Source organism: Bombina bombina, chromosome 5 (assembly GCF_027579735.1).
Source record: "Bombina bombina isolate aBomBom1 chromosome 5, aBomBom1.pri, whole genome shotgun sequence".
Classification (NCBI taxonomy): domain Eukaryota; kingdom Metazoa; phylum Chordata; class Amphibia; order Anura; family Bombinatoridae; genus Bombina; species Bombina bombina.
This window is the reverse complement of record NC_069503.1, coordinates 1,074,007,097-1,074,033,933: the sequence shown is the minus strand read 5'-3', so window position 1 is coordinate 1,074,033,933 and position 26,837 is coordinate 1,074,007,097.

Here is a 26,837-nt window from a genome sequence, read left to right as displayed (position 1 = left end):
TGCCGAGAAGGCATTCGACTCGATCACCTGGGACCACTTATTCACTTCTCTGACAAAATTTGGTCTTACAGGGCACTTCCAACAATTCATTCTTAATATCTATAGGAATCCTTTTTCGTCTCTAATTATTAACGATGAAATGTCGGATAGATTCAAGCTAAACAGAGGCACTAGACAAGGGTGTCCGTTATCGCCTCTTCTCTTTAACCTCTCCCTGGAACCCCTAGCGATCTTACTAAGACAGGAACTTAAAGGGATATGTCTGGGGAAGTATAGCATGACTCTCCTTCTGTATGCAGATGACTTGCTTATCTTTCTCAATAATACAACACAGAGTATACCTCAACTAATAAGCATTATAGATGTTTACAGTTCCATTTCAGGGTACAAAATAAACACCTCTAAATCAGAGTTATTATGGATCGCGAGGACCCCATATAGTATAAGAAGCCATCCCTTCAAAGAAGTTAAAAATATAAAATATTTAGGTATTGTTCTTAGTGCAGACCCTGCACGCTGGTATGCACTAAATTTCCCTGAATTCTTTGAATATGGGAAAAAAAAACTAGAACAGTGTATGAAACTACCCTTATCTCTCTCTGCACGGGTGGCTTTAATTAAAACTGTTTTATTTCCTAAACTACTATATTTGTTACAAAATCTCCCCCTCTTATTATCTCGGAAAGATCTAAATGCGTTTAACCGGGTTTGCTCTGTCTTTATATGGCAAGGCAAAAGACCACGACTATCCATGCAGAAACTGGCCATGCGCAAAAGTATGGCTGGAATGGCATTTCCAAATATTCAATACTACAACTGGGTTTCTCTGTTTAAGTATGCAGTAGATTGGATCACCAAAAAAGAATACTTGACTTCACTAGAAATAGAATCGGATCTGGTTTCGCCATTTACCTTAAATGCGATCTTACACTGCTGCCCATCTAAATTACCAGCTAACATTTGCAATATGATAACTTTTCGCAATATTATTCGCGCCTGGCATAGAACATGCTTACAGATTAATGTAATACCATACGTATCCAACCATTTAACGATCACAGGGAATCCAGAATTTATTGCTGGACTGGGTCGATCAATCTTTTCAAAATGGAAGAATCAAGGATTAATATATCTTGTCCAATTAATAGATATCTCAACTGGCCATATTAAACCTTTCTGCCAGATTACTAGAGAGTTCGGAATTTCCCAATCTGAATTTTTCGCATATCTCCAACTTAGACATTTCCTTCAGGCGATCAAAATTAAATATAACCCAGATTGGGAATTAGGTAATTTAGCAGATAATATTAAAGCTTACTCAAAAGGTAATTTCGCAATTACTAAATTCTACGATACACTGATTTGTCACATGGGTTATCAATCTATGAACGCAATATGCATTAAATGGAATAGTCTGCTCCCTGAGGTGTCTATGGAAAATATCCAAGCAAGCTTTTTACTGGCAAAAAAAACGAAAACTTCTAATGCCTGTAAAGAATCACATTTTAAATTGATTAATATGACCTACATCACCCCAAAAAAACTTGCAGGATGGTATACAACCAGTAATTTATGTCCCAGATGTAGTTCAGATAGGGCAGATTTACTCCACTGCTTCTGGTGGTGTCCAAAGATAAGGCAGTTTTGGTCTAAAATCAATTTCTGGCTTAATAAATTTATGGATATACCGATACTATTAAAACCCCAACAGATTGTTGTCTTAGTAAGTCCAGGAGAAAAGTATAGGAATACTCACTTAATCAATACTGTTATTATGATCGGGCGGATATTAATATTGGAAAAATGGAAAGCTTCGGCAGCTCCCAGTATGACTGAGTTTTCCAAGCGTATAGAAACACAAATAATAATAGACCAATATAACATCCAGATCTGGAACGAAAAACAGATAGAATCTTTTTTTGCCAAGTGGACTAGGGTTATTCAAATAATGCCATTGGGAGCCCAAAAACAAACGGTTTTCCCATTTAAGCAATCTATTTTCTTTCAATTAAACATCCTTAATGATAACTTCCCCATTAGCTGGGCGAACTAGCTAGATGGACTAGATCTCCCCCGCTATAATAATAATTATAATACTAATGACAACCTTTTTTTTTTTTTTTTTTTTTTTTCCCCAAGCCACCCCCTGCGCCAGCCCTCCAGGTACAAACCCTGAGATTTCCCATATATGAAACAAAGGAAGTTTTTGTTTAAGTGTACCAAAGAATAGTGAAATGTATATCGGTTCTAAGTTAGGTTGGAATCGTAAGAAGGAGAATTAATGTAAATACTCTTGAATTTTATTGTTGAAATGTACTCTTGATTGTTGCATAACTGTTTTTTTCTTTTTTTTTGTTCTTGTAAATTGTATGGTTTCTTTTTTTCTGTTGTTATGTTATCAAGAGAAAAGAAAAAGCTTTAATAAAAAGAAAATATAAAAAAAAAAAAAAAAAATAATATATGAGACATAACCAAGCAGTTACAATATACTTTATATTTGAATAGTCTATAGCCGTACAATGTATTTTTATTACTATTAAATATTAAAAACTACTAATATTTTCATTTATTTGTATATATACGCCGCAGAATTCTGTAGTGGTGGGTACAGAGCTAGGGGTATACAACAACAAGGATTTGTAATTAGATACAAAAACATAACAGACTAAACAAATCTAGTACAGGAGGAAGAGGGCCCTGACCCAGAGAACTTACAGTCTACAGGTTGAGGGTGCAGCGACATAAGGTTTCGGGTAGCTTGTCACATAGATTGTAGTTGCAGCAGTGAGTCAATGCAGTTCAAGAATTATTTTGGGTAGACTGAAATACAGAGGAGAGATGGCAAGTCTCTTAATAGGTGTGATTTCAAAGAACGTATAAAGCTATACAAGGTTGGAGATAGTCTTATGGAGCGGGGTAGAGAGATCCAGAGGGCAGGAGCAGCACCTGAGAAGTCTTGGAGGTGGGAGAAGGACATAAGATAATAGGAGTGGAGAAGCGTAGGTCAGAGTTTGATCAAAGAGGACGGGTTGGGAGGTTTTGGAGATGAGAGAAGAAATATAGTTGGAAGTGAGGCTGTTGAGTGCTTTACAGGTTTGGGTGGTTAATACTTTTAATTGTATTCTGCAGTGTATGGGGCAGTTGATGTAGATTGGCGATTTAGTTGGATGAGTCTAGTTGAAGCATTCATAATAGATTGGAGGCATGACAAAATAAGGGAATAAATGATTATTTTTGTAGTTTCTTGAGTAAGGAAAGGACAAATTCAGGAAATATTGCGTAGGTATGCACATAAGGATTTGGCAAGCCCTTGTATATTTGGAGTGAATGTGAGTTGAGTTCAGAGTCAAGTGTGACACCAAGACAACGGACCTGGGATGAGGTGTTGAGAATAGAGTCTCCAACTGTAAAAGAAATGTCAGGTGTCAAATGTCTCAAATAGGGGGGGGATAAGAAGCAGCTCAGTTTTAGACAGTTTGAATTGAAGGTAGTGTGAGGACATCTAAGAGGAATTTGCAGAGAGACAGTTGGTAAAGGATCACAGGATATGCTTTTAAAGGAAACTGAAGATGAGTTGTTTGAGGGATATGAAGCAAACCAAGAGAGGGATGTTTCTAGGATGCCAAATGAATGTAGGATATGTAAGAGGATAGGATGGTCAACTGTCAAAAGCAGCAGATAGATCCAGTAGAATTAGTAAAGGGTAGTGTCCCTTTACTTTAGCTGATAGCAGATAATGTGTAGCAAAGAGAGAGGGAAGAAGTCGTGAAGGAAAAGGATAAAGTGGGCAGGTTGTGAGATGAGCCGAAGATAGGAGTATGAAGGCTTCTTCCTTTGTTACAGGAGGAAAGTAGCAGAGAGTTTTGTTAATAGAAGGGGTGGGCAAGAGGGCTGGGTTTTAGGGGTGTGAGGGAGAGATGTCTATTCTAATTGTGTAAATTTTATTTTTGAAGCGGTCAGCAATTACCTGAGCTGTAAGTTTGGTAGTGGGTGGAGGTGCAGCTGGATGTAGAAGGGAGATAAAGGTTGAGAACAGCCTTCCAGGTTTGGGTGTTTGAGTTAACACAAGGGAGGAGAAAAAGACTTGTTTGGCCAGAATGAGAGCAGACTTATATGACCGGAGGATGAATTTTTTAATGTAGGAAGTCAGCACAGGTGCATGTTTTTCTCCACTGAAGTTCAGCAGTCAGTAAACATTGCTGAAGATAGCGTGTGCCACTGTGGTCATCGAGTGCATGATGCACAGCGAACAGTGGAGGTTGCAGCTTTGTCAAGTGTTGATTTTAGTGCATGAGACGGATGAAATATTGGAGAGTAGAGGTTTCAGTTGAACAGAAAAATCTGTGAGATACAAGTCATTTAATTACCTGTAAGGTAACAGTTTGTTGGGTGCTTGTGAGGATGTAGCAGGTAGAGTAAGAGAGAAAGTTGGTAGATGGTGGTCAGAGAGAGGAAAGAGGAAGCTAGGGAAGTTGGAAATGGCACAGAGATTGGTGAAGACCAGTTCAAGTGCGTTGCCTTCACAGAGATGTTTTCCACTACTGGGAAAGGCCAAAAGAGGTGGTAAGAGATAGGAGTTTAGAGGCAGCAGGCATGTTAGAATTGTCAACAGGTATGTTGAAGTCTCCTAAGATGAGAGAAGGGATGTTACAAGAAATTAAGTGTGGAAGCCAGGCTTCAAAATGGTCTAGAAATTGTGATGCTGGGCCAGGAGGCCGATAGATAACAGGAACACAGAGAGCTATAAGGGAGAAGAGGTGGATAGTGTGAACTTCAAAAGAAGACAAAGAAAGGGAGGGAGTGAAGGAATGCAGTGGAAAGTATAGTATGGAGAAGAATGCCTAACCCCCTCTTTGTTTGTCTTCTGACCTGGGAGTGTGAATGGAGTGCAGGCCACCATAGGACAGAGAGGCTGCAGCAGTTGTGTTAGAGGAGGACAGCCAAGTATCTTTTACTGCTAACAGGTTGTGATTGAGAAATTAATAGATAGTGAATATAAGTGAGCTTATTGCATACAGAGTGTGCATTCCAAAGGGCACAAGAGAATTGCATGGTATTAACAGAAGTGCAGTTAATAAAGCTGAGAGTTACACGGGCAGAGCGAGGCAGAGGGTGGACCTAGCTAGGTTAGGCGAGACATCCCCAACTGCAAGAAAAAGAAAGATAGTGAGAGAAAGATTATGAGATGTTTCTTATGTGGGCGTCTAAGCTTAGTATCAGTGGAGCATGGTTGGCTGAGTAATATGAGATAGGAATATAGGGCATGTCTGTTGTAGAAGGGGGTGGGAGATTGAAGAGAAGGAGAGATATGAATACCTGAGTGTTGTTTGTGAAAGGAAGAGCTGTAATTTTAAGGAGAGTGGAGGATAAAGTAAAGGCAGATAGGAGAAAGTGTAGCATGTTTACATGCCCTTAATCTCTATAAGCAACATTACTTCTCTACTCTTATCTCTACTCTTTCTTCAAACCCAAAACATCTGTTCTCCACTTTCAATACTCTTCTCTGCCCACCCCCACCTCCTACACTTTCAATACAACTTCTCTGTCGGATCAGGACTTTGCCAGCCACTTCAATAACAAAATCAACTCCATCAGAAACTAAATCAGCTCTCAACATACTTCCATTCTCTCACCCCCTCAAACGCTCACAATCAACCACAACCCACATAGCCATAAATTTAGCTCTGTCTCACCTGTTACTTAGGAAGAAGTTTCTGCACTTACTGTGCTCTCACCTCACTACCTGTCCCCTTGAACCTATACCCTCACAGCTACTCCCCTCCCTCTCTTCTACCCTTACCCCTTACTCACACACATTTTCAAAAACTCTCCCTCAGCACCGGTATCTTTCCCTCATCTCTGAAACATGCACTGGTCACACCTATCCTCAAAAAAACTTCTCTTGATCCAACCTCCCCATCCAACTACCGCCCTATTTCCCTACTCCATCTTGCCTCAAAGCTTCTTGAAAAGCTAGTATATGCACGTCTATCCCATTTCCTTACATTAAACTCCCTCCTTAAGCCACTGCAATCTGGGTTTCGTCCAAATCACTACACAGAGACAGTAATCGTTAAGGTTACCAATGACCTACTTACAGCAAAATCAAAAGGCCACTTTTCTCTGCTTATCCTCCTTGATCTGTCCACAGCCTTTGCTACTGTTGACCACCCTCTTTTGCTCCAAACCCTCTAATCCTTCGGCATTTGTGACACAGCCCTCTCATGCTTCTCTTCCTACCTGTCAAACTGTACCTTTAGTGTAGCCTTCTCTGGGTCCCCTTCTCTTCTCAATCTACACGTCATCATTAGGTTCCCTAATAAAGTCCCACAGGTTACAAAATAATTTGTATGCCGACGACACCCAAATCTATTTCTCTGCACCAGACCTATCTCCTTCCTTGCTAGCACGTGTCACTAACTGTCTGTCTTTCTCACATCTCTTCCTGGATGTCCTCTCACTACCTCAAGCTAAATTTCTCCAAAACTGAGCTCCTTATTTTCCCCCCTTTTTCCAAAATCTCCACCCCCAATCTCTCTATAACTGTAGACAACTTCATCATTACCCCTACCTCGCATGCCCGATGTCTTGGGGTCACATTTAACTTAGATCTGTCTTTCATTTCTTACATTCAGTCCTTGGCTAAATCCTGCCACTTTCACCTTAAAAAAATCTCTAAAGTTAGCCATTTCCTTACACAAGACACAACTACAGGGAGTGCAGAATTATTAGGCAAATGAGTATTTTGACCACATCATCCTCTTTATGCATGTTGTCTTACTCCAAGCTGTATAGGCTCGAAAGCCTACTACCAATTAAGCATATTAGGTGATGTGCATCTCTGTAATGAGAAGGGGTGTGGTCTAATGACATCAACACCCTATATCAGGTGTGCATAATTATTAGGCAACTTCCTTTCCTTTGGCAAAATGGGTCAAAAGAAGGACTTGACAGGCTCAGAAAAGTCAAAAATAGTGAGATATCTTGCAGAGGGATGCAGCACTCTTAAAATTGCAAAGCTTCTGAAGCGTGATCATCGAACAATCAAGCGTTTCATTCAAAATAGTCAACAGGGTCGCAAGAAGCGTGTGGAAAAACCAAGTGTAAGATAAATTGTATCTTTTAGAATTGTAGTGTGTTGCTAGTTGCAAACGCCAAGAGATACAAATTATAACCTGGCAATATGCTTCAAGCGTTTTGCTAAGAGTGAACTCACAGGAAATGCTGCTAGACAAATATGATTCTAGTCAGACAAACAAGTGTGCAAGTCTGATAAATTCACAGAGGCAAATATGGATAGCTAGATCAAAAATAGAGTTCTTTAGCATAAGATTAATTGTTATTATAAAGACTGAGTAAGTACTGTTGATAATATGAACTAGAAACAACTTGAGAGAATCTGATTAGCAGAGTTATACTTGCGGTAGCCTGTGCTTGGCTTTCCCTTGCAGCATGGAACGCTGTAATGGCGGAGTGAGACTGGAGTTCGTCCTGAGAGCTGAGTGGCTAGTTGCAGTACTGGTCAGGCTGAGAGATTGTTCTGTAGCTTCCGGAAGGAAGGTGAGTTGAAGTCCTAGCGAAGCAGGTGAATGAATCAGCTGCAGCTGGAGATGTGAGAAAATCCTCTGTAATACTGTGGTGGAGCGGCACTTTAGGAGAGAGACTGACAGGCAATCTATGAAATGGATTCAGATGGCTGTGCAGATTAAGTGTCTTTAGTAGAAAGCAGCAATTAGTTAGAAAGTTCCTTTTTGAGGGTTTAATTCAAATAAGCAAAAGTTCAATATCACTCAATTTGAGATGATAGCAGGAGTGACTTGATTTCTGTGAAGTATTCCAATCAGAACAAACAAAATAATCAAGCAAAGTAGATCTCAGGAAGTGAGGTTTTATAGGCAGGTGAAAAGGTGGAAGTGGAATGTCTTAAAGGGACATTACAGATCCCCCCCCCTCAAAGCATCCGCTCCGAGGATGCAGGCTTAGCAGGATAACATCCAAGAGACGGGTAGCATGAACATGAGACCTGGGTACCCAGGAATCCTCCTCAGCACCGTAGCCCTTCCAACGGATGAGGTACTCCAAATGACCACGGTACATACGGGAGTCGAGTATAGAATCCAACTCAAATTCGTCATGGTCATCCAAGTGAATGGGCGGAGGTGGTTCTTTCGGCCTGCCCCTAAAGGTGCTGGATGTATATGGTTTCAGCAAAGACACATGAAACGTGGGATGCACCTTGTATCTAGGTGGCAGTTGTAGGGTCACAGAGGTTGAATTGAGTATCTTCTTTATAGGAAAGGGGCCAATGTATTGGTTAGCCAACTTCCTTGAAGGAACAGATAATTTCAGATATTTTGTGGATAGACATACCAAATCACCTAATTTGTAATTCGGACTATCTCTGTGTCTTAAATTGTAGTAATGTTTCTGCGAGGCTTTGGCAACCTGTAGATGTTCCTTTAGTAAGATAAGAGAGTCCTGGAGATTGATGAGATATGAAGTGGCTGCTGGTGAAGTAGAACCTATACACGAAAGTGGAATGCTTTGTGGGTGGTAACCATAGGTAGCATAGAATGGACTGACTTTAGTCGAGGCTGATATTGAGTTGTTGTATGAATATTCAGCTAGAGGGAGAAGAGAGTACCAATTGTCTTGCAAATGTGTTATATAGCAACGAAGATACTGTTCTAAAATCCCGTTAATTCGTTCGGTTAAACCATTAGCCTGAGGATGGTAAGAAGTTGTTAATCTAGGTCGTATACGTAGAACTGAACATAAAGCTTTCCAAAAATGTGAAGTGAACTGAGTCCCTCGGTCTGTTATGATGGATTGAGGGATTCCATGGAGACGTACTATATGTTTTATGAATGCGTCTGCGGTGTCAGTTGCAGATGGCAAAGACGGTAGGGGAACAAAATGTGCTAATTTCGTGAGATGGTCGACCACCACCATAATGGTGTTATGGTTTTGAGATACTGGCAATTCCACTATAAAATCCATTGAAATTATTGTCCAAGGAATCTCCGGAATTGGTAAAGGTGTGAGTAGTCCAATGGGCTTTAGTTTCTGAGTTTTATTTCTAGCACAGACTATACATGATACTATGTACTGTTCAATGGCATCTGCCATCTTAGGCCACCAAAAATATCTCTGAATTGCTTCCTTAGTCTTATATATACCTTGGTGTCCAGAAAGGGGGTTATCATGGAATTGTTGCAAGATATAAGTCCTAAGAAGTGTAGGTATATAGATCTTGTCATGGTAAGTATAAAGTCCTGTTTTGTCTTTTTGTAGTTGTGGGATGTCTGGTATGTCATCAGTTTGAAGAGCTTTGAGGATATCGTTTTCAAATGGTGTGAGGTTACCTATAATTTTGTCTGGAGGTATGAGACACATGTTATGTTCTGTCTTTTGATTTTGTTCATATACACGTGAAAGAGCATCAGCTCTAGAATTTAAAGGTCCTGGTCTGTATGTTATTACAAAGTTAAACCTGTCAAGGAATAATGCCCAATGGACCTGTCGTGACGAGAGGGTTCTACTCTGACGTAAATATTGAAGATCTCATTGATATCTGCGTAATAATATACTTAGACGATATACTGATTTACTCCAGAACAACATCTGAACACATAAAACATGTTAGGTGGGTGTTGACACGTTTACGCGAACATAGATTGTTTGCTAAATTAGAGAAGTGTTTATTCCACGTGCATGAGATAAAGTTTCTTGGGTATATCATCACACCAGATAGGATTCAAATGGATCCAGAAAAATTATCTGCAATAAAAGATTGGCCACAACCTAAAACAGTGAGAGCTGTGCAACGCTTTTTGGGTTTTGCCAACTTTTATCGCAAATTTATATTCAACTTCTCAGCTATTGTGAAACCTCTGACCAATCTAACAAAAACTAATACAAAGTTCTTTTGGTCAACAGAAGCCGATGCATCTTTTAAACTCTTGAAAGAGAAATTTTCATCAGCACCCATCTTGTCAATCCCTGATCATACTTGTGAATTTATAGTAGAAACAGATGCATCAGATATTGGCATAGGAGCAATCCTTTCCCAAAGAACTAGTACAGATACTACGCTTCATCCAGTTGCCTACTATTCAAGAGTTTTGCAACCTGCAGAACTAAATTATACGATTGGCGACAAGGAACTGTTGGCCATTAAGACTGCTTTAGAAGTCTGGAGACATATCTTAGAAGGTACTAACAGACCATTCACAATATACACTGATCATAAAAATCTTCAATATTTACGTCAGAGTAGAACCCTCTCGTCACGACAGGTCCATTGGGCATTATTCCTTGACAGGTTTAACTTTGTAATAACATACAGACCAGGACCTTTAAATTCTAGAGCTGATGCTCTTTCACGTGTATATGAACAAAATCAAAAGACAGAACATAACATGTGTCTCATACCTCCAGACAAAATTATAGGTAACCTCACACCATTTGAAAACGATATCCTCAAAGCTCTTCAAACTGATGACATACCAGACATCCCACAACTACAAAAAGACAAAACAGGACTTTATACTTACCATGACAAGATCTATATACCTACACTACTTAGGACTTATATCTTGCAACAATTCCATGATAACCCCCTTTCTGGACACCAAGGTATATATAAGACTAAGGAAGCAATTCAGAGATATTTTTGGTGGCCTAAGATGGCAGATGCCATTCAACAGTACATAGTATCATGTACAGTCTGTGCTAGAAATAAAACTCAGAAACTAAAGCCCATTGGACTACTCACACCTTTACCAATTCCGGAGATTCCTAGGACAATAATTTCAATGGATTTTATAGTGGAATTGCCAGTATCTCAAAACCATAACACCATTATGGTGGTGGTCGACCATCTCACGAAATTAGCACATTTTGTTCCCCTACCGTCTTTGCCATCTGCAACTGACACCGCAGACGCATTCATAAAACATATAGTACGTCTCCATGGAATCCCTCAATCCATCATAACAGATCGAGGGACTCAGTTCACTTCACATTTTTGGAAAGCTTTATGTTCAGTTCTATGTATACGACCTAGATTAACAACTTCTTAAATCCTCAGGCTAATGGTTTAACCGAACGAATTAACGGGATTTTAGAACATATCTTCGTTGCTATATAACACATTTGCAAGACAATTGGTACTCTCTTCTCCCTCTAGCTGAATATTCATACAACAACTCAATATCAGCCTCGACTAAAGTCAGTCCATTCTATGCTACCTATGGTTACCACCCACAAAGCATTCCACTTTCGCGTATAGGTTCTACTTCACCAGCAGCCACTTCATATCTCATCAATCTCCAGGACTCTCTTATCTTACTAAAGGAACATCTACAGGTTGCCAAAGCCTTGCAGAAACATTACTACGATTTAAGACACAGAGATAGTCCGAATTACAAATTAGGTGATTTGGTATGGCTATCCACGAAATATCTGAAATTATCTGTTCCTTCAAGGAAGTTGGCTAACCAATACATTGGCCCCTTTCCTATAAAGAAGATACTCAATTCAACCTCTGTGACCCTACAACTGCCACCTAGATACAAGGTGCATCCCACGTTTCATGTGTCTTTGCTGAAACCATATACATCCAGCACCTTTAGGGGCAGGCCGAAAGAACCACCTCCGCCCATTCACTTGGATGACCATGACGAATTTGAGTTGGATTCTATACTCGACTCCCGTATGTACCGTGGTCATTTGGAGTACCTCATCCATTGGAAGGGCTACGGTCCTGAGGAGGATTCCTGGGTACCCAGGTCTCATGTTCATGCTACCCGTCTCTTGGATGCTTTCCATAGGCGTTATCCTGCTAAGCCTGCATCCTCAGAGCGGATGCTTTGAGGGGGGGGATCTGTAATGTCCCTTTAAGACATTCCACTTCCACCTTTTCACCTGCCTATAAAACCTCACTTCCTGAGATCTACTTTGCTTGATTATTTTGTTTGTTCTGATTGGAATACTTCACAGAAATCAAGTCACTCCTGCTATCATCTCAAATTGAGTGATATTGAACTTTTGCTTATTTGAATTTAACCCTCAAAAAGGAACTTTCTAACTAATTGCTGCTTTCTACTAAAGACACTTAATCTGCACAGCCATCTGAATCCATTTCATAGATTGCCTGTCAGTCTCTCTCCTAAAGTGCCGCTCCACCACAGTATTACAGAGGATTTTCTCACATCTCCAGCTGCAGCTGATTCATTCACCTGCTTCGCTAGGACTTCAACTCACCTTCCTTCCGGAAGCTACAGAACAATCTCTCAGCCTGACCAGTACTGCAACTAGCCACTCAGCTCTCAGGACGAACTCCAGTCTCACTCCGCCATTACAGCGTTCTATGCTGCAAGGGAAAGCCAAGCACAGGCTACCGCAAGTATAACTCTGCTAATCAGATTCTCTCAAGTTGTTTCTAGTTCATATTATCAACAGTACTTACTCAGTCTTTATAATAACAATTAATCTTATGCTAAAGAACTCTATTTTTGATCTAGCTATCCATATTTGCCTTGCACACTTGTTTGTCTGACTAGAATCATATTTGTCTAGCAGCATTTCCTGTGAGTTCACTCTTAGCAAAACGCTTGAAGCATATTGCCAGGTTATAATTTGTATCTCTTGGCGTTTGCAACTAGCAACACACTACAATTCTAAAAGATACAATTTATCTTACACTTGGTTTTTCCACACGCTTCTTGCGACCCTGTTGACTATTTTGAATGAAACGCTTGATTGTTCGATGATCACGCTTCAGAAGCTTTGCAATTTTAAGAGTGCTGAATCCCTCTGCAAGATATCTCACTATTTTTGACTTTTCTGAGCCTGTCAAGTCCTTCTTTTGACCCATTTTGCCAAAGGAAAGGAAGTTGCCTAATAATTATGCACACCTGATATAGGGTGTTGATGTCATTAGACCACACCCCTTCTCATTACAGAGATGCACATCACCTAATATGCTTAATTGGTAGTAGGCTTTCGAGCCTATACAGCTTGGAGTAAGACAACATGCATAAAGAGGATGATGTGGTCAAAATACTCATTTGCCTAATAATTCTGCACTCCCTGTAGTTGTGTCTTGTGTAAGGAAATGGCTAACTTTAGAGATTTTTTTAAGGTGAAAGTGGCAGGATTTAGCCAAGGACTAAATGTAAGAAATGAAAGAAAGATCTAAGTTAAATGTGACCCCAAGACATCGGGCATGCGAGGTAGGGGTAATGATGAAGTTGTCTACAGTTATAGAGAGATTGGGGGTGGAGATTTTGGAAAAAGGGGGGAAAATAAGGAGCTCAGTTTTGGAGAAATTTAGCTTGAGGTAGTGAGAGGACATCCAGGAAGAGATGTGAGAAAGACAGACAGTTAGTGACACGTGCTAGCAAGGAAGGAGATAGGTCTGGTGCAGAGAAATAGATTTGGGTGTCGTCGGCATACAAATTATTTTGTAACCTGTGGGACTTTATTAGGGAACCTAATGATGACGTGTAGATTGAGAAGAGAAGGGGACCCAGAGAAGGCTACACTAAAGGTACAGTTTGACAGGTAGGAAGAGAAGCATGAGAGGGCTGTGTCACAAATGCCGAAGGATTAGAGGGTTTGGAGCAAAAGAGGGTGGTCAACAGTAGCAAAGGCTGTGGACAGATCAAGGAGGATAAGCAGAGAAAAGTGGCCTTTTGATTTTGCTGTTAGTAGGTCATTGGTAACCTTAACGATTACTGTCTCTGTGTAGTGATTTGGACGAAACCCAGATTGCAGTGGCTTAAGGAGGGAGTTTAATGTAAGGAAATGGGATAGACGTGCATATACTAGCTTTTCGAGAAGCTTTGAGGCAAGATGGAGTAGGGAAATAGGGCGGTAGTTGGATGGGGAGGTTGGATCAAGAGAAGTTTTTTTGAGGATAGGTGTGACCAGTGCATGTTTCAGAGATGAGGGAAAGATACCGGTGCTGAGGGAGAGTTTTTGAAAATGTGTGTGAGTAAGGGGTAAGGGTAGAAGAGAGGGAGGGGAGTAGCTGTGAGGGTATAGGTTCAAGGGGACAGGTAGTGAGGTGAGAGCACAGTAAGTGCAGAAACTTCTTCCTAAGTAACAGGTGAGACAGAGCTAAATTTATGGCTATGTGGGTTGTGGTTGATTGTGAGCGTTTGAGGGGGTGAGAAAATGGAAGTATGTTGAGAGCTGATTTAGTTTCTGATGGAGTTGATTTTGTTATTGAAGTGGCTGGCAAAGTCCTGATCCGACAGAGAAGTTGTATTGAAAGTGTAGGAGGTGGGGGTGGGCAGAGAAGAGTATTGAAAGTGGAGAACAGATGTTTTGGGTTTGAAGAAAGAGTAGAGATAAGAGTAGAGAAGTAATATTGCTTATAGAGATTAAGGGCATGTAAACATGCTACACTTTCTCCTATCTGCCTTTACTTTATCCTCCACTCTCCTTAAAATTACAGCTCTTCCTTTCACAAACAACACTCAGGTATTCATATCTCTCCTTCTCTTCAATCTCCCACCCCCTTCTACAACAGACATGCCCTATATTCCTATCTCATATTACTCAGCCAACCATGCTCCACTGATACTAAGCTTAGACGCCCACATAAGAAACATCTCATAATCTTTCTCTCACTATCTTTCTTTTTCTTGCAGTTGGGGATGTCTTGCCTAACCTAGGTCCACCCTCTGCCTCGCTCTGCCCGTGTAACTCTCAGCTTTATTAACTGCACTTCTGTTAATACCATGCAATTCTCTTGTGCCCTTTGGAATGCACACTCTGTATGCAATAAGCTCACTTATATTCACTATCTATTAATTTCTCAATCACAACCTGTTAGCAGTAAAAGATACTTGGCTGTCCTCCTCTAACACAACTGCTGCAGCCTCTCTGTCCTATGGTGGCCTGCACTCCATTCACACTCCCAGGTCAGAAGACAAACAAAGAGGGGGTTAGGCATTCTTCTCCATACTATACTTTCCACTGCATTCCTTCACTCCCTCCCTTTCTTTGTCTTCTTTTGAAGTTCACACTATCCACCTCTTCTCCCTTATAGCTCTCTGTGTTCCTGTTATCTATCGGCCTCCTGGCCCAGCATCACAATTTCTAGACCATTTTGAAGCCTGGCTTCCACACTTAATTTCTTGTAACATCCCTTCTCTCATCTTAGGAGACTTCAACATACCTGTTGACAATTCTAACGTGCCTGCTGCCTCTAAACTCCTATCTCTTACCACCTCTTTTGGCCTTTCCCAGTAGTGGAAAACATCTCTGTGAAGGCAACTCACTTGAACTGGTCTTCACCAATCTCTGTGCCATTTCCAACTTCTCTAGCTTCCTCTTTCCTCTCTCTGACCACCATCTACTAACTTTCTCTCTTACTCTACCTGCTACATCCTCGCAAGCACCCAACAAACTGTTACCTTACAGGTAATTAAATGACTTGTATCTCACAGATTTTTCTGTTCAACTGAAACCTCTACTCTCCAATATTTCATCCGTCTCATGCACTAAAATCAACACTTGACAAAGCTGCAACCTCCACTGTTCGCTGTGCATCATGCACTCGATGACCACAGTGGCACACGCTATCTTCAGCAATGTTTACTGACTGCTGAACTTCAGTGGAGAAAAACATGCACCTGTGCTGACTTCGTACATTAAAAAATTCATCCTCCGGTCATATAAGTCTGCTCTCATTCTGGCCAAACAAGTCTTTTTCTCCTCCCTTGTGTTAACTCAAACACCCAAACCTGGAAGGCTGTTCTTAACCTTTATCTCCCTTCTACATCCAGCTGCACCTCCACCCACTACCAAACTTACAGCTCAGGTAATTGCTGACCGCTTCAAAAATAAAATTTACACAATTAGAATAGACATCTCTCCCTCACACCCCTAAAACCCAGCCCTCTTGCCCACCCCTTCTATTAACAAAACTCTCTGCTACTTTCCTCCTGTAACAAAGGAAGAAGCCTTCATACTCCTATCTTCGGCTCATCTCACAACCTGCCCACTTTATCCTTTTCCTTCACGACTTCTTCCCTCTCTCTTTGCTACACATTATCTGCTATCAGCTAAAGTAAAGGGACACTACCCTTTTCTAATTCTTCTGGATCTATCTGCTGCTTTTGACAGTTGACCATCCTATCCTCTTACATATCCTACATTCATTTGGCATCCTAGAAACATCACTCTCTTGGTTTGCTTCATATCCCTCAAGCAACTCATCTTCAGTTTCCTTTAAAAGCATATCCTGTGATCCTTTACCAACTGTCTCTCTGCAATTTCCTCTTAGGTGGGTGTCAACACCCACCTAACATGTTTTATGTGTTCAGATGTTGTTCTGGAGTAAATCAGTATATCGTCTAAGTATATTATTACGCAGATATCAATGAGATCTTCAATATTTACGTCAGAGTAGAACCCTCTCGTCACGACAGGTCCATTGGGCATTATCTTTAAATATTTCATTTATGAAATATTGGAAAGTACCTGGGGCATTGCACAGGCCAAAGGGCATGACTCTGTATTCAAATAGCCCGTAGCGGGTTCTGAACGCAGTCTTCCACTCATCCCCATCTTTAATCCTGATCAAATTATACGCCCCCTTGAGGTCTAATTTAGTAAATATAGACGCACCGTTAAGGCGCTCAAGGAGTTCAGGGATGAGTGGAAGTGGATACCGGTTTTTAATGGTTACTGCATTCAGAGCTCTATAATCTATAATTGGCCTTAATGTTTGATCTTTGTTCTTTACAAAAAATATACCCGCTGCTGCGGGAGATACAGAAGGTACTATAAAGCCTTTTCTAAGGTTTTCATCTAGGTAGTCTCTGAGATATTGTAGCTCTTGTTGTGATAGTGGGTATATTTTACCAAAGGGGGCAGCTGAACCTGGAACTAAATCAATCGGACAGTCGAAAGTCCTATGGGGTGGTAAGGTCTCAGCCTCTTTGATATTGAACACATCAGATAAGTCCTGGTACTCAGGAGGTATGGTAGTCTGTAGTGTAGCTATAGTCTGTTGTGGGAAGCATGTGTTTTTACAGAACTCAGAAGTGAAATGTATGTTACATTTTTCCCAGTTGATACTAGGATTGTGTTTTACCAACCAGGGTAAACCTAAGATGACTGTGTGAATGGCTGTGGGTATGATGTCAAAGCTTTGAAATTCAACATGACCCTCTTCTGTCTGTAACAATAGTGGGATGGTGTGGTGTGTTACCGGTCCTTTCTGGATTAAAGATCCATCTATTACCTTAATAAAAAGAGGGTTTTGCTTTGAAATTATAGGTATTTTATTTTTTCTGACAAAGGAAGCATCCATAAAACAACCATATGCGCCAGAGTCAATAACAGCTTCAGTCTTGAACTGATGTTGATCCCACTGCAAAGATAGAAAAACGGTAAGTGCATGAGTCTGTTTCTGCAGGGATACAGTATAGATATGGGATGGCTTACCCTTCTTAGTACGTTGTAGAATGGGACAAGTACCCACTGTATGATCTTTACTAGCGCAATAAAGACATAGGTTAGAGGTGCGTCTCCTTGCTTTTTCCTCTGGTGTGAGGGGAGCCTTGATAATGCCAATCTCCATGGGGACACTTACTGGTGTGTTTCTGTCGATATAGGTAGCAGTTGGTCTTTTAAATGAGGAGTCAGAAGTCAGTCTCTCAGTGCGGCGTTCCCTTAACCTGTGGTCTAAGGTGATTGCTAGCTTAATAAGTCCTGTTAGGTTCTCAGGCATCTCTACTCTGGAGATTTCATCTTTTTAAGATGTCATTAAGCCCAAGCCTGAATTGATTTCTTAATGTGATGTCGTTCCACAATGTATCTGTGGCCCACATCTGGTATTCTGTGACATAATCCTCAACAGGACGTTTTCCCTATCTGAGAGATCTAAGTTTGGTTTCTGCATTTATTTGTGTGTTGGCATCTTCATAAAGTGATGCCATTAAGGAAAAAAAGGCATCAAGTGAATTCAAAATCTCATCACTGGATTCAAAAAAACGGTTAGCCCAGGTCCTGGGTTCCCCTGTTAAGTATGAAATAACAGTACACACCTTTATTTTTTCTGTATGATAGGTGCGGGGTTTCATAGAAAAAAGCAGCAAACAAGAATTTTTGAAGTCTCTGAAATCTGACCTCTTTCCTGAAAATACTGCAGGAGGGTTAATATGTGGTTCAGGAGGGTCTAGATTTCTAGGAGTTATTATTTCCTTATAAACATTTTTTAAAGCAGTGTTCTCAGCTTGTAAGTCTGTGAGCGCTCTTGCCAAATAATCAACTTTTTGGTTTAAGGTTTCAAACTCTGTTTTTATGGCTTGGGAGTCCATATTTATATTTAGGGCTTGATTATTATGTAAGATAAATTGTATCTTTTAGAATTGTAGTGTGTTGCTAGTTGCAAACGCCAAGAGATACAAATTATAACCTGGCAATATGCTTCAAGCGTTTTGCTAAGAGTGAACTCACAGGAAATGCTGCTAGACAAATATGATTCTAGTCAGACAAACAAGTGTGCAAGTCTGATAAATTCACAGAGGCAAATATGGATAGCTAGATCAAAAATAGAGTTCTTTAGCATAAGATTAATTGTTATTATAAAGACTGATTAAGTACTGTTGATAATATGAACTAGAAACAACTTGAGAGAATCTGATTAGCAGAGTTATACTTGCGGTAGCCTGTGCTTGGCTTTCCCTTGCAGCATGGAACGCTGTAATGGCGGAGTGAGACTGGAGTTCTTCCTGAGAGCTGAGTGGCTAGTTGCAGTACTGGTCAGGCTGAGAGATTGTTCTGTAGCTTCCGGAAGGAAGGTGAGTTGAAGTCCTAGCGAAGCAGGTGAATGAATCAGCTGCAGCTGGAGATGTGAGAAAATCCTCTGTAATACTGTGGTGAAGCGGCACTTTAGGAGAGAGACTGACAGGCAATCTATGAAATGGATTCAGATGGCTGTGCAGATTAAGTGTCTTTAGTAGAAAGCAGCAATTAGTTAGAAAGTTCCTTTTTGAGGGTTAAATTCAAATAAGCAAAAGTTCAATATCACTCAATTTGAGATGATAGCAGGAGTGACTTGATTTCTGTGAAGTATTCCAATCAGAACAAACAAAATAATCAAGCAAAGTAGATCTCAGGAAGTGAGGTTTTATAGGCAGGTGAAAAGGTGGAAGTGGAATGTCTTAAAGGGACATTACACCAAGGCGCAAAATAACTGCCCATGAACTGAGAAAAGTCAAGCGTGCAGCTGCCAAGATGCCACTTGCCACCAGTTTGGCCATATTTCAGAGCTGCAACATCACTGGAGTGCCCAAAAGCACAAGGTGTGCAATACTCAGAGACATGGCCAAGGTAAGAAAGGCTGAAAGACGACCACCACTGAACAAGACACACAAGCTGAAACGTCAAGACTGGGCCAAGAAATATCTCAAGACTGATTTTTCTAAGGTTTTATGGACTGATGAAATGAGAGTGAGTCTTGATGGGCCAGATGGATGGGCCCGTGGCTGGAATGGTAAAGGGCAGAGAGCTCCAGTCCGACTCAGACGCCAGCAAGGTGGAGGTGGAGTATTGGTTTGGGCTGGTATCATCAAAGATGAGATTGTGGGGCCTTTTCGGGTTGAGGATGGAGTCAAGCTCAACTCCCAGTCCTACTGCCAGTTTCTGGAAGACACCTTCTTCAAGCAGTGGTACAGGAAGAAGTCTGCATCCTTCAAGAAAAACATGATTTTCATGCAGGATAATGCTCCATCACACGCGTCCAAGTACTCCACAGCGTGGCTGGCAAGAAAGGGTATAAAAGAAGAAAATATAATGACATGGCCTCCTTGTTCACCTGATCTGAACCTCATTGAGAACCTGTGGTCCATCATCAAATGTGAGATTTACAAGGAGGGAAAACAGTACACCTCTCTGAACAGTGTCTGGGAGGCTGTGGTTGCTGCTGCACGCAATGTTGATGGTGAACAGATCAAAACACTGACAGAATCCATGGATGGCAGGCTTTTGAGTGTCCTTGCAAAGAAAGGTGGCTATATTGGTCACTGATTTGTTTTTGTTTTGTTTTTGAATGTCAGAAATGTATATTTGTGAATGTTGAGATGTTATATTGGTTTCACTGGTAAAAATAAATAATTGAAATGGGTATATATTTGTTTTTTTTAAGTTGCCTAATAATTATGCACAGTAATAGTCACCTGCACACACAGATATCCCCCTAAAATAGCTATAACTAAAAACAAACTAAAAACTACTTCCAAAACTATTCAGCTTTGATATTAATGAGTTTTTTGGGTTCATTGAGAACATGGTTGTTGTTCAATAATAAAATTAATCCTCAAAAATACAACTTGCCTAATAATTCTGCACTCCCTGTAAGATTTTAATCCACTCTCTCATCCTTTCTCGCCTTGATCTCTGGTCTCCCCAGCTGCCGCCTAGCTCCTTTACAATCCATAATGAATGCCTCTGCCAGTCTCATCTTCCTTACACGTCGCTCTTCATCTGCTGCACCTCTTTGCCAAACCCTTCACTGGCTTCCTTTTGCCTCCAGGATTAAACACAAAATTTTCACTCTGACATACAAAGTCCTCAACTGCACTGCTCCCCCCTATATCTCAGACCTTATCTCCAGATATTCTCCCTCCCATCACCTTCGCTCAGCTCATGACCTCCTATTGTCCTCCTCTCTTGTTACCTCCTCACACTCCAGTTTACAGGACTTCTCCAGACTGGCTCCCATCTTGTGGAACTCTCTGCCTCACTCCACAAGACTCTCCCCTAGTTTTGAAAGCTTCAATCACTCCCTAAAGGCTCTACTGTTCAGGGATGCATACAACCTACACTAACCTTTCTTTATACCTGTTCCTCTCCTCCATTGCTATCCCCTTGAACCCCCTTAGCATGTAAACCTAAGAGCCTAGCTGTTTGTAGATCACCTTTTTATGAGCTGACTACAACAGTGTGACTCTTGGCAGGGCCCTCTACCCGTTTGATCCCCATAAATGTTTTCTTGTATTCCGCCTATGTTTATAGCGCTGCTGAATCTGTTGGCGCTCTACAAATAACAGAGAATAATAATAAACTTTAGGGAGATTATAAATAAGTATCTATTTATAAGTTATCCACTCCTTTGTCTAACTTGTATAACTCACTACACTTACAAACTACACACCATCAGGGGGTGAAAGGGGTGACTCCTGTCAGGGGCCCAGTGGGCTAGGGGGCCCCATTTTTGCAACCACTAGAGGGTGCTACAGCAGAGTGCTATTGAGCGCAGGAAATGTCATTAAAAGGAGTAAAGTATTAGCATTTGAGAGGATTTCTGAGTGTGCACTAAACCACTATGCACAGTGTGAGACAGACTTGGCACTTCAGTTTGTACAGTGTGTGCCTGAGTCAGACAACAGATCACTTTCATTTTCAGAGGAGGTAGGACTTACTTAGTAAATGTTTTTTATTTCTTTGTGCAATTTCGTATTGTAACTTCAGTGTGGTAGTTGTATGGTGGGGCCAGGGGTCCATAAAAACATATTTTTGTTTAGCAATATGCAGCAGTGTATTTATGATTATTTGACAATGCTTTAGAAACCATGCAGAAATGTTTCCTCCTCAATACACAAATGGTAGGTGCCGTTTTGGCAGATATGATTTTTTTATTTATATATATATTTTAATTGCATTACAGTTTACTGCCCCTTTATGCAAGGACTTTCCAGATGCCAGGAGGCATTTTATCTAAGATATTTACATCTGCATAAAATGTTATACTCTCAGGCTAAGATTGCTCAGTGTTTGAAATGAGACAGGTTAACTTAACACTGTTCAAATTACACTACAGCTTACTTAATTTTGAAATACATACAAACAAGCCTAAATCCTGCATTTAACCAGATCTAATGGAACCAAAGATCATGGTTCCACCGAGACCATATAGAGTACAGCATTTTGAAAATCCATATATACAGCTGACAGATGGGAACATTTGCACACCAGATTTAAAGGGACCCAAACATATGTCAACCTTTCAAAGGTACTTTTCTTCATCTACCCATTCTGACAGATCATTAATGTACAATTTTGAATTCACAGAAGTATTTGTGTTTGCACATTTACAAATATGATTCTTTAAAAAGTGATCTCTTAAGTTCTGCTACTTTTTATCATGCATGTCACGCACTGTTAATTTAGGCAATGTGCAGAAAATGTACCTCCTGTGAGTGTTTTTGTGGGTGTCTGTGTTTGTCTTTGTGCTTTTGTTGGTGTCTCTATGAGTGTGTATGTATTTTTTTTCTGTTGGTCTCTCTGTGAGGGTGTGTGCGTATCCCTTTGTGCATTTTATGTGGGTGTCTCTGTGAGGGTGTGTGTGTGTTTATGTATGTCTGTATTTTCTGTGGATGTTTTTTGTGAGGATGTGTATGTGTGTCTCTGTTTTCTGTGTATGTCTCTGTGAGGGTGTGTGCATATGTCTTTGTGCATTTTCAGTGGGTGTCTCTGTGAGGGTGTGTGCGTATGTCTTTGTGTGTTTTCTGTGGATGTCTCTATGAGGGTGTGTGCCTATGTCTTTCTGCATTTTCTGTGGATATCTCTGTGAGAGAGTGTGTGTGTGTGTGTGTGTGTGTGTGTGTGTGTATGTCTGTGCATTTTCTGTGGATGTCTCTGTGAGGGTGTGTGCGTATTTCTTTGTGCATTTTCTGTGGGTGTCTCTATGAGGGTGTGTGTGTGTGTGTGTGTGTGTATGTATGTCTTTGTGTATTTTCTGTGGATGCCTCTGTGAGGGTGGGTGTGTATGTCTTTGTTTGTTTTCTGTGGATGTCTCTGTGAGGGTGTGTGTGTATGTATGTCTGTGTTTTCTGTGGATGTCTCTGTAAGGGTATGTGTATGTCTTTGTGCATATGTCTGTATGTTTTCTGTGGGTGTCTCTGTGAGGGTGTGTGTGTGCGTGCATGTGTGTGTATGCCTTTGTGCATTTTCTGTGGATGTCTCTGTGAGGGTTAGTGAGTATGTATATCTGTGTGTTTTCTGTGGGTGTCTGTGAGTGTGTGTGTGTGTATGTCTGTGTGCTTTCTGTGGGTGTCGGTGAGTGTATATGTCTTTGTGTGGGTTTTTTGTGGGTGTCTCTGTGTGTGTGTGTGTGTGTGTATGTCTTTGTGTGCTTTCTGTGGGTGTGTATGTCTTTGTGTGTTTTCTGTGTGTGTCTGTGTGTGTGAATGTCTTTGTGTGTTTTCTGAGGCTGTCTCTGTGGGTGTTTCCTTGGGTGTATGTGCACGTTTGTGTTTGAGTTTTTGTGTGTCTATTGTTAGGACATTTTGACCTTGCTACTGATTATTCACATCTTTCTACAGACTTTGAGACTTATGAGAACTTTCCGTAAGTCACCAATCCACCACTTAACCTTTAAATTATTGTTCAGGGTCCTTCCTTTCAGCCACTGCATGCTGTTGTCATCATATAGTTGTCATCTTCCTTGAAAAAATGATAATCAGAAACTCCATATTTTGTCTTGTAAATCTCCTTTTTTTCCAAATTCTTTTTATTCAAGAAGTTCTGCTACATGACACACATAGAGATACACTACAGAAAAAATATTACAATACAAAGTAAAGTCAATCTAAAAGAGTATACAGTATACATATACAGTTTTTCTTAAGATTAGAGAAGGGGTATAAGTATGGGATATATCCATCCCATTGTATGAATAGAAGGATGTTGTAAATCCAGATGGCACTTTTAGCATGTAAAACATCTGAGATTAGTGGGATATTGAAAATCACTTGAACTCCTTGATTTTCCAAATGAACAAACACAACAAAACAAGCAAACAAACAGGGGATAGCCAAATCTACCAAAAATGATACTGAGCATGACACTTAGCATGAGTAACAATCTGTATGCATAGTGTCCCATTCTACGTTTATAAAGGAAATTCATCAGGTATGGGATAGTGGAGTGAGGTGCTGGACAATTTTCCTGACACAGCTGATCCACATAATATAGTGATCAGATCTATGTTATTAGAATTGTAAACCTAGGATTACTTAAAGAGACAGTCAACATAAGAATTGTTGTTGTTTAAAAAGATAGATAATCCCTTTATTAACCATTCCCCAGTTTTGCATAACCAACACAGTTATATAAATACACTTTTGACCTCTGTGATTACCTTGTATCTAAGCCTCTGCAAACCGCCCCCTTATTTCAGTTCTTTTGACAGACTTGCATTTGAACCAATCAGTGCTCACTCCATGGTAACTTCACGTGCATGAGCTCAATGTTATTACATGCCATATCTGAATCATGACATTTTGTGGGGGGACTTGACTGTCCCTTTAAATGGTCTCCTACTAATTAGTGTATTTTGGGGATCAACCATGGGCTGAGCTTTATGATAGGTTATATAGTTGAAATAGATTGTGAATCACTGGTCTAAAGCAGAATATCTCCATGGAAATGGAGTGAGGCAACAAAATATATTACAGTACATGCAATGCCTATCTGAGCAGATTTAAAATATTATGTTACATTAATAACAAACATGTTCAAGGTTAGTTGGTTTCTTGGCTAAGGGGAAAAAACCAATGGTTCTTAATGTTATAACATTAATCAAACGAATATACAAAATAAAACAACACCAACAAATCAACAATAACAAAGTCAGAATGTAAGTCTTTCCTCTTTTTCCATTTGTTGAAACAGAAAGTATTACAGGGTGTGATATATGTGAAGCTGGGTTATCAAGATTGTAATACTCATTTACTAAGTTTTATGGCACTGAGGTTTTTATGAGATCTAGTATGCTTTTAATAGACTGAAATACAGTCAGGTAACATGTAATTTTATTTATCCTCTATTATAGAACCAATAGATAATATACTAGGTATAATCCACGAACTTAAGGCATTCAATGGGGTTCTCATTTTGAATAGCTCATAATGTATAGAAGGGCATTAAATAAATGCGGGTATCAAAAATGAAAGTCACAAGGTTTAGTTAAAAAATTGAGGAGTAAGTGCCGAGGAAAAAGGAGGGCTAGACAAAACTAATTAAGGGTAATTACCTATCGCTAGCTGCAGTATTTGTGTTGGCAATTATAGATGTGGTGCAAGAGAACAAAAACACACATATTAGTGTTGCTGCCAGCAAACCTCCAGATTGAAACAAGTTGACATTGCAATATTACATGCAAGGGCTATTTGATGAGTATTTAAACTGAAGACATTAGATATCGTTAGGGTTGTGCAGCGATATAAGTAAACATCAGAATAAAAGGGGCCAAAAAGTGGTAAACCTCCTATGATATGAGTGAAGGATTACAGTTCAGCCAACACTCGTATCCAAACGAGTCCTATACTGTTGCCACCAGTAGAGAATCTTGTGGGGACGATAACAAGATGATTTCTGCATGCCTGAGTCTCGTTGTTTATTTTTTGCGTGTTCCATTTCCATATTGGCAATCATGTCAATTCCAGGGTTGATCTGACTAGTCGTGCAGACGTTATTAATACTGCGTGTATAGTGATCCTGTCGATCTCCATATTTAATGATGCGCATAAATTGTGAGCTGTAGAATTCCTCTGCCGCCATTGCGGGATGAGATGTGTTGTAGGCAGCTTTCTCTACTAAGTTTGGTCTTAGATTCGTGTCCTGAGCTGCTGCAGGGCCGCTACTGGAAATTTTGGGGCCCCTGACTTAACCATTGATCAGGGCCCCCCTCCTTTGACATGTGCAATTTTTGACCAAGTGACTGAAACGTATATGCACTTTATTCTTAAGTGTCTATTTAAACTTTATTTAAAGGAAGTAACATACAAACACACAGACACACTCATACACTGAAACACACACACACACTCACACATAAGGATTCAAATATAGACACTCTAGCAGACACGCAAAGAAACACACTCAGACACAGACACCCAAACAGACACTCAGCACTTGTTTACATTGAGACAAGTAATGAGGTAAACTACAGTTTTGTAAAAAAAAAAAAGGAGATTTAGAAAACAAAATATGGAGTTCTGATTATATTTTTGTAAAGGAAGATGCCAACTAAATGATGACAACAGCATGCAGTGGCTGAAAGGAAGGGCCCTGAACTTCCTAAACAATAATTTAAAGTACCATTAGATCTGGTTAAATGCAGGATTTAGGCTTGTTGGTATGTATTTCAAAATTAAGTCAGCTGTAGTGTAAATTGAACAGTGTTAAGTTAACCTGTCTCGTTTCAAAAACGGAGCAATCTTAGTCTGAGAGTATAACATGTTATGCAGATGTAAAAGTCTTAGATAAAATGCCTCCTTGCATATGGAAAGTCCTTGCATAAAGGGGCAGTAAACTGGAATGTAATATATATATATATATATATATATATATATATATATATATATATATACATTTGCAAGAAAAAGTATGTGAACCCTTTGGAATGATATGGATTTCTGCACAAATTGGTCATAAAATGTGTTCTGATCATCATCTAAGTCGCAACAATAGACAATCACAGTCTGCTTAAACTAATAACACACAAAGAATGAAATGTTGCCATGTTTTTATTGAACACACCATGTAAACATTCACAGTGCAGGTGGAAAAAGTATGTGAACCCTTGGATTTAATAACTGGTTGAACCTCTTTTGGCAGCAATAACTTCAACCAAACGTTTCCTATAGTTGCAGATCAGACGTGCACAACGGTCAGGAGTAATTCTTGACCATTCCTCTTTACAGAACTGTTTCAGTTCAGCAATATTCTTGGGATGTCTGGTGTGAATCGCTTTTTTGAGGTCATGCCACAGCATCTCAATCAGGTTGAGGTCAGGACTCTGACTG